Raw genomic sequence first — 9,989 nt, 5'->3', positions numbered from 1 at the left:
TCATTTTTAAAATAAAAGGATCAAGATTGTATTTCTAAAATCCTTCCTATGTTATTTAAGTACTGTAGTGAGTATACATACCTATATCCTTCACTGACTTTGCTTTCTACCCTTCACACTGTTGGTTTTGGGTTTTTTAAACCTTGTTTTCTGCTGCCTGGAGAGTGCAATCAGCCCAGCCAGAGACGCTTTCTGGTTCTACTGCCCTCGCACAAAGCACCTGGGCCAATCTTCACCAGGTCAAGAACATCTGTCTAGGAGCTCTCAGCACAAGGTGCAGGGGTTGAGATCCACCTTGTAGGACACTGGCAAGGAAGGTGAGCAGGGGATGGGAATGACTCCCACAGGTTTCAGTACTGGCTCAACTACAGGATTGCTCAGTGCCCTCAGGGAGGTCCTGGACCAGAGCCCCACATCTGTAAAATGGGAATAATATTTTCAAAGCTGACATGGCTCTAGGGAGGGTGGTGACTATTAATGGTCATGACAAGCTCCACCATGGCAGAGATGTGGCACTTATAAGGGCTGCTCTCTCTCTCTTGAGAGAAAAGGCTTAATGCATATCAGCTATCCCCACTGGTATTAATACTGTTATCACCGTTCGTCTTTTGGCTGTCTTGGAATTTCTCCTTTTAGATCTAAAACTGCATTTTAAAGCTTCAAACTGCAATTTGATCTCCACAGATTGGCTGGATTCCTTGCAAATAGGGGTTGGAGCTTGCTTTTGATTTCTTCTCACATTTCTGGCCACAGCTGGGCTTGAAAACGTAAATAGCAGCCATCACATTCAAATAAAAATGACTCTAGAGTCCAAGGGAAAAAGGTACCATTATTTGGAAGCCATACTACAAACCAGTGGCTACCCTCCTTCAGAGCAATAAAACACAGATAGTTTTAGTGAATAAGTAAATTTAGTTCCTGAGTTTCTGACCTGAGTTTTCTACTCCTGACTGCTATTCCATAGTTGGGTTTAATTCAGCAGTTTATGTGAAGATGCCCTATTGGGATAAGGCAGTGGATCCAGCCAGTGTTGCAGAGATGAATGCCTTTATTCTTCTTGAAATAAAAAAGGTGTCATGGGATCTTTCATGCCTCCCCGCAGACAGAAGCTTGATTTAAAATGTCATCTGAAGGATCACATCACTAGAAGCACATTTCACTTCCTAGCTCAGTGCGATGGTGTTGACAGAAAACAATAATGTGTTCTCAGCCATGACATTCAGTCAGACATTGTGCTCCAAAGTGTGAATCAGCACCCAGACAGCTGTGCCATGGCAACGACAACCAGGGTTTTTGGTGCCTGGACCATCACGGCAGGATTGCACCCCTTCAATGGAAATATATTTTTATTTGATTCAGTGTAAGTATGGCTTGTAAAGAGCTAACAAACTTCAAACATCCCCACTGCAGCATTTACTCAGCTTGGCTTTTGACAGTGTAATTTACTTTTCCCCATCCACGCTGCTATTTTCAGACATAGTTAATACCAGTATTTCAAGTGTAAAGACCCTTGCTAAGCAGAAATTTCCTCATAATTTATCTATTATTTAAACCACTCTTTGAAATGTGTTTTCTTAATGATGTCCCCAACCTCACATGGACATCCCTGGACATCATGGACCCCCTTCATATCCCTGAGGAGGTCTGGAGCCTGGGGCATCAGGAAACAAAGGTGGTTGCTCCTGCCATCAACTGGGAACGACAGCAGTATGTACCACCACACCTTCCTCTACCCGCTGCTGCAGGAACATCTCTCAGTCCAAGCCTCCTAACCCAACAAAGAGCTACAAAATCTCTGGGGGTCATTTGGTTTTGCCACGTCTTCACTGAGTTTCTTGATGGAGGGAGAGAAGGTAAATGTTTTCGGCTTAAAGAGAAAAGGAGGAGCAGTGGGGTTGCCCTGAGGAGAGCAGGTCTTCCTGGGGCTTCCATGGGCTTCCAGACCATGGCCAGATGTGAAGGGCAGCCCAGATGTGGAGAAGCACTCTGAGATGAAGAGTGTTGCTGTTATCAGTCTGTGACTCCCAGGTTCCAGAAAACAGCCAGCCTGAAGGCAAGGAGTGCATTTCCTCGCCAGGTACACTTGCAGAAGGAGTGAAACTTTGACTGAAGTTGCTGAAATTTATGAGCCTGGTTTGATGTCCTGCCCTGTTGCTCTGTGTGTCTATCAGAGGCAGGCAACGGGCAGTCAGAACATTGCTTAAACACTTGACCATGACAAAAAAACTACTTTAGGCATCACATGGAAATCTTGACTGCACTAAATTTACTACCAGTAGTAGAGCTGTCTCACCACCACCAATGCACAGCACGCTTGGCTTTCTGCCCCAGGAGCCCATGTCCTCCAGAGTGAACCTCTTCTGTGCTCCCAATCCATCCCCAATTTTCTTGTGGGAATTCGCTGTGTTGAATACCATCTTGGGGCTAATTTTAGGGCATGAAGTCTTAGGGTTCATCTTTGTGATGGCTTCCTCAGGTGTCCTCCAGAGATGTTTTCAAGTGAGAGGAGTAGGCAAATTCTCCTGGAAAAAAATAGGGGGTTTGGTGATTTGCTGTCTTTTCAATGAAGACAGTTGCCCAAAGAAGTGGTAAACTCTTCATCCCTGGTGATGTTCAAGAGTAGGTTGGAAGGAGTCTTGGGTAACATGGTCCAGTAGAAGGTGTCCCTTCCCACTGCAAGGGAGTTGGAACTAGATGACCTTAAGGCCCTTTCCGACCCAAACCATTCTATGATTCTATGATATTCATGAGGCCATTAATATAAGAGGGAAGAAGCTTTGTAATGGGAAAATGAAGACTCCATGTTAATCATGTGAAAGGGTTTAATGGCAGATCACTGGCTCCTCAGCACACGAACTCTGGTTCAGCTCTTGCACTGCTCGAATCTCTGTTGTGGCTAGGCACCAGCCTGCACCACTGCTGACTATGTCTGCAAGCAGGGAAAAGCTGCTGGGCAGCAAACCCACGTGTGTCCCTGCAGCCAGGCTAAGAGCTGCCCTTCATGCCTCTGTGCAGCATCACTTGGTTTGCAGGAGTAAAGGGGCAGCTTTTCTTTTAGGTCTCGTCCCTGAAACAGCTCCATGTGAAGCCTGCCAGCCGGGGGTGAAGCAGCAGCTCCCCTTCTACAACTGAGCTGCTGAAACACAGCCCTCATTTCAAATCAGCTGCAGTGAAACGGAAGGCTTTGAGAAAACAAACTCCATCCAAACACATTCTTAACTTCATTTCCTCTGGTGACCCTCCTTTTTTCTGGGCTAGGTTTCATGGGTCACTTTGTATTTTTACTATTTTTTTTTCCTCCTTCTTCTAATTTTAATTCTTGTCTCACCAGGGGTTATTCTTCCATAGGGTCCCAATCACGAGTTCTCAGATGGCACTGAGAGCTGAGATGGAGACTTGCCTGTGTTCTCTGTTTTTTTCTTTTCTCTTTTTTCTAGGTTTTAAGCTGAGCTCTAACATATCCCATATTTTATTCATTTAGGAGGATTCTTTTACACCACAAGAAAAGTAGATTGTCTGCTGGGTCTGTGATCATGCTAAAAAGATTAAAACCAATAACAAATACAGGGGGGTTTTTTCCTAAAATATTTTTTCCACTAAACTCCACTTCTACTGAAATACAGCCATCTGAGCACCATTTATTAATCACATTTCCAAAACCGCAGTTGGATCATCCTTATCAACAGTCTCTTCTTACAAAGACAGCAATTTTCATTGCCCTAAACAGGAGTAGGGTTAAGATCCGCTTGCCCTAGTTCAGTCAGCGTAAAACCAGAAGAGCCTGGCACTGTCTCTGTTGGAGCTGCCTTTTGGTGGACACCCAGAGGAGGCAGATGAGGCTGGCTCCTACTCTCTCCTGGCTGGGCTTGGTGGCCCATGGCTCCCATGGCTGCTTGGCAGCAGACACCACCTGTGCTTGCTGTGGGCTCTGGGGCTGGTTCACACAAGCATGCAGACAAATCTTTACTTGCTAGGCATGGTTAATGTAGTCTTTGTCACTCTAAAGTAGTGGATTCTATGATTCTATGATTAAGTTATTTTTGCCAAATATCTGTTCTCAAGCACAGTACTCCCAACCCAGGTGCTCTGGCAAGCTCAGCAATTCCACCTAAATGCTGCTGACTGGGACTGGAGTTAAAAGCTAAGAGATTTCCGTCTTCTCTTCCATTTCTCTTGTTGGCAGAAAGAGCTGAGGTTTGCCTTATGTAATCCAGCCACGGCGCACTGCTGTTGCCTTCTTGGGAGGACAACCTCAGATCAAAACTGGATGGAGAAACCCCACTCTCTTATACTTGTAACAGCAAGAGAAAGGTCTCAAAGCATGTAATCCTCTTTTCTCCTCTGTCGCTGGCACAGCAGCATCAAGCCCAGACTCTGGCTCCCTCATTCCTCTCCCACTCCTTTGTTGGTGTGCTTTTATTTAAAACCAAAACAAAACTAGTTTACAAACCCTTCCCAAGGCTGGGATCCTGGCTACAGCCACATCTCCAGCCTGGTGGTACCCCTGGTGGTGTCCTCCTCCCCATGGAGCCCATAGAATCATAGACTGGTTTGGGTTGGAAGATATCTTAAAGATCACAGAATCATAGAATACTGAGTTAGAAGGGACCTCAAGGATCATCAAGTCCAACCTTTCTAGACAAAGCATGACCTAGACCAGATGTCCCATCACCCTGTCCAGCTGCATTTTAACACTGTCCAGTGTCGGGGAGTCCAGCACTTCCCTCGGGAGAGTATTCCAGTGGCTTGTTGTTGTCATTGTGAAAATTTTTCCTGTGTCCGGTCAGAATGTCCCCAGGAGTAACTTGTGTCCATTACCCCATATCTTTTCCATGTGACTCCTTATAAAAAGGGAGCCTCCATCTTCCTTGTAGCCACCCTTCAAATAGTGAAACATGGTGATAAGGTCTCCCCTGAACCTTCTGTTCTCTAGGCTGAATAAACCCAGCTTTCTCAGCCTTTCCTTATAAGACAGGCTTCCCAGTCCTTCGATCACCTTTGTGGCCGTTGTAATCACCGAGTTCCAATCCCCTGCCATGGGCAGGGACACCTTTCCCTAGACCAGGCTGCTTCAAGCACTTCCCGGGATGGGGCAGCGCAGGCCGTGGCCGTGGCGAGGGCCGAGAGCATCCCTGTGGTAGAGTCACCAGCCGCTGGGTGCCACTCTTGTCCTCTCGAACCCCGCCGGGGCCGGGCCGAGCGCCGGGGGCCGCCTGCAGCTGCTGCAGCGGCGCTGAGCCCGCCGAACCCGTAACACGCAGCGAAGAGTCCGGCTACAGGGCGGATCGCGGAGTCTGCACTTGTGTTTCCTGTCCGCGTGTCCTACCGCTGCTTCCTGAACAAGCCTGAGAGCTCCGCAGCCGCTGACTTGCTGAGACGGATGGAGCCCGCGGTGTCTCAGCCCCATTGCCATCAGGGAAAGGCTCAGCGGGCTCTGCCCGAAGACAGGCGGTGCTCTCCGTTGCCCCATAAGAAATACGGGCTGTGGCACCAGGCAAAGCTGTCCAGGAGTAGGAGACAAAACATGTGCCGAAAGCCCTAGCAGGGTTATGCACCATGCAAAGCTGGAGACCCTCAGACTAAGCTTTTATAACAGCATTTAAGTGCTTTACTCCCATTGTATTCAATGAGAGTTTGACATTTGAAGAACTTTGTGGACCTGAGTGTTAGATTACACTAATGAAAGGAAAAAAAGCCAGAGAAGTAGGCTAACACAGGTTTTGAAGCTCTTAATTTGGCAGCAACATTTTACAAAATGTTTTCATAAAGTGACCTCATTTTGTCCCTCTGCTAACAGTAGGTACTGCGTTGCTTTCTTCTTTTTGATTGAATGGAAATACTGAATTGTGTAACATCAGGATAATGCTCTAAATTAATATCTTTTCATGTTACTTGTGGATGTTTGTTTTTAAGCTGGCAAAGCACAGACAGGCAACTATCAACAAATACAGGACAGTGGCAAGAGCAGCTGGCTCATCTCTATTTAAAAGTACATAATTAGGACTTCAGTATCAGAAGTCACTTAAAAATGGGAAGCAAGTTACTAGCACAAGCGTCAAATCAGTTTTCCTGTGTTCATCACTGGTGAAGTTCAGCAATCAGCTGTATGCAGGGACATTTCAGTCTATTTAGAATATTGACACTGACAGTTCCCAAAGAAAACAAAAACCAGGACATGGGAATGACTTGGTAAGTACAGGCTTCAGATGCAACATCTTCTGAAAAATTCATTACATGCATACCTATCTGTTTGACCCCAGTCCCATTAATCCCAGAGTGAAAACTCTCCCAGTGTGGACTTTCAGAGAGGCCTTTCTTCTTGGTGCCCTCCACCCTCCAAGGAAGCTCCATCCCTCATGTGCACAGCAGCAACATCCCTACATGACTTTTATACCCACTGGAGATTGATGGATCTAGATCTCCACTGACTTGTGGCCATTAAGCTCTGAGATACCTTCTTGTGTGGCTGCCAACTATGCTCAGTCAGAGGAATTTCTCCTGGAAATGTGTACATCGAGGGAGTGTGGATTGCATGGGTTTTATATGCTGTAGGATTAACCTTTACTCAGCCTGTATGCTGGGGAGGAGGATTTAAGTGATGTGCTGGAAAATGTCCCCTGAAGATGCTGATCTTTTTCTCTTCTTTCGTTTTCCACTTTAAGCCTTCTTCAGGAAATTGCCTGTGGTTTAAACGTGAGATCTCAGATCTACCAGCAAATACATCTCCCAGGGGCCTGAATCTGCTGTTCACACACACAAAAAACACTTTAGCCAGCTCAAGTGTCTGTCAAACCACCAGCATGTAAACCGAGGAAAATAAGAGATGCAGAGAATGGAAAAATGTGCTCCTGGAGCCGCGGCTGATGTTCAGCAGGAGCTCTGAAAACCAGGACACGGCACTAGAGAAACAGTTTGAACGGCCACAAGAGCAATTATTTACCCAGATAAAAATTTGTGAAATGCTAAATATGCCTTTTCTTGAACAAAACTTCATGCTATTGTTTCGGTAGTTTGAATTTCTGAAGGTTTGATTTCCAATGTAGTTCAGATATAGCGGGAGTGGGAATTTGGCAATTTATCGCCCTGGGAATAGAAATCATACCACAGACTACCCCCAAGATGCCCCTTCTTGTAGGGGAATCATGAACATGAAACTGGTTTACATGCTTCAGAGCTGAGCAGCCAGTATTTAGCATAGCAGGCCAAAGAGCATTTATTACCTCAAACCCTGCAATGAGCTGTAAAGATTTCAGTTGTATCCAAAACATGTCATTAGTCCTTCTCTTGACTTTTGGTAATTAGAATCTTCCCAAATGTCTCTGAGCATTTTCATTACTTCATAGATTTCTCCCAAATAGTTTAGAGAAATTATTTTCAACAGATGGCTTGTTATGAATAGCTTGTGAATTTTTCACTTTGACATCTGTACTGTGTTTACTGGGTGGTTTAATCAGTTCCTGGGCTGAATGACTGAAATGTTTGCAAGGCAGAAAAAATGAACACAGGATACTAAATAAGAAACAGTGCATTTCAAGGACAAATATATTCAGCTGGCTGCACTGACAAACACTTTCAGGGATTTCCAGTGATCACTGACTACCCTGCAGATGCTGGATGCTGTGGTGTATGTGTGTAAGGCCTGCAAATCAGACTCATCTCACTCAGACTGAAGTGTAATTGTGAACCTCTTCCCATGTTTTTAGCAGCCATGCTATGTAGTCAGAGCTGACTAGCTCACTTTTTGCTCCAACGAGTTGCATTTTAACCACATACCCAATTCTAACTGTCTCAACACTGATGTGGAGTTATTGTTAAGCAGAGCTTGTTCAAATGAGCTACTTTTATCTCCTTGCTTTGTCTTTCTCAAAATAACATTGAAAGATAATGTACACTCTTTCTTTGATCACTAATCTCCGACTCTCGAATGTTGACCGTGAAGGGTAAGTATGCTCAGAACAGAAGTCCTAATTATCAGCACATGGTCGTAGTTTCAAGGAATGGGAAAACAAAACACAAAGCAAAAACCTCAAACATGGGGGAGACTGGAAAGGAGAGGAAAAAGGCTAGGGTAAAAAAAATCAAGTATCTTCAACAGAGCAAAACCATGAAACAAACGTGTTTGCTGATAAGAATTAACATATTCTTGCTTTAAGGGTATCCTCTCCTACCTGAAGACAGTTTAATTACTAAGAAAATCACAATAATAGGGAACAATCCATTGAGACAAAGATTGTCTCTGTGGTAGTTCACATGGCACATGGTACAAAGGGGTCTTAGTACTGCTGTCATGCAAACATTAAACAGAAATAGCATCTGGAGGAGTGGCAGGAGGCTGTGAGACTGCATCACTGGTGGCAAAGCCGTCTGCAGCAGCACAGGCTGCAACATGCTCCAGGCTCCAGCTGTGCCTTTTCTCACACCAGATGCTGCTGCAACCACTGCCTTGGCTCACCCCAAGTCCCTAGCATGTCTGGCAAGTCATGGCCAGCCTCAGGTTTCTTGAAAGACTTGTGACTTTCTGTGCTAAGTTGCTGTCCCAATGGTAAGTAATAAACACTTTAATAATTCATAACCAGTCAGTAATATCTTAAATAATTTAACAAACAATTTGTCATCTTCCCTGGTGGTAAAAGATGCTGACTGAAGAGCAGCTGAGAAAGGTTTCATGTCCACCTCACCCCAGCCTTTGCTCCAGCCTCAGCTCAGCCTGGTGAATGTAGCCTGCAGGGGAGCAATGGGAGCTCACCTCAAGCAGGGTGAGTGAGACCCACTGGTCAGAGGGACCCATATTCGGCAATCTTCTCCTGTAATTGGTGAGTACCCTCAGAGCCCTATTTCTGGAGCTGTTCACTGCCCACAGTGACAAGACACTGAATTCTCACCTCCCCTATCCCTGCTTTCCTATGGTTAAACATTATGCTTCCTTGCAGAGCAGCAGAGATCCTGGAAGCCACAGCTCTTGCTTTGTCACCCAAGCTGCTAAAGGACAGCAGCAGGCCTAAGGCAAGCTGGTGAGTCAAACGGCCCTTCATTCCCACACAGTTTAAGGGGCAAGTCCCAACAAGATGGATGTTATCTTCCAAAGGCGTGGAGAAGACCTTGGAGCAATGCTTAGTTTATAAAACCAGCTTAGAAGATAAAACGCCAACAGAAATAAAAGACCAAACATGCCTCAGTCAAAACCAGTAATTTTACCTGGTTGCACTGTAGCATGTATCTACAACATAACCCTGGCATCACATGAAACACAAACAGCATACAGTGAAGGCAGCCCAGCTCTCCAGGTGCTTACAGTCATACAAGTGCTTAAGACTGTGAGCATAAGGAACACAAGTGGCATCAGCTTAGGCATAAGGACTATGTAATAAGTCATAAAGAAGCACTCCTTTTATTATGTTTTAAAAGAAGTCTCTGCTCTTAATTCAAGTAGTTCCAATCCTGCTGATAGATAGGATCATTGCACATTGGCATTTTAGGAGGTGTTGTCCTGACTCCAGTGAGGTTATGCTGGCATCAAATATGGTTCTCTGAAACTTAACAGTTACTGAAAAGCCCCTTTAGCAAAGGCATTTGCCATGCCTAAATATTTGTTTTCATTTAAGTTGTGTATTTTCATGTAACAGCAGACAACCTGCTATTAAAAGCATTTAAGATGACCCCAACCTTGCTGCAAGCATCCAACTAGAGCAAACAGGCAGACAGCCCAGTGGAGCACAGCTGAGCACCAAAAACAATGGCACGGGGAGCAGAACAGAGCATCGAAGGGCTGCACTGCCCAAAAATCACACCAGAAAGAAGTGCAGCCTATTCCTTCCACCACAATGTCCCTCCTATGCTATGAGGGAAGGTTTTGCAGGGCTTGGTCCCAAGAAACAGTCTAGCCCAGAAAAGCAGGGGAAACTCAAGCAGCACCATTCTTACCCTGCAAATACATCTGCAGATAATCGGCATGGCACAGCATTTTCAAAAGCACCAAAGCCATGCTTAGG

This window comes from Neopsephotus bourkii, unplaced genomic scaffold (assembly GCF_033783945.1).
Source record: "Neopsephotus bourkii isolate Nb327-2 ecotype Australia unplaced genomic scaffold, CSIRO-AGI_Nbou_v1 NB_832, whole genome shotgun sequence".
NCBI lineage: Eukaryota > Metazoa > Chordata > Aves > Psittaciformes > Psittacidae > Neopsephotus > Neopsephotus bourkii.
Note: the sequence above shows the minus strand (reverse complement) of the source record.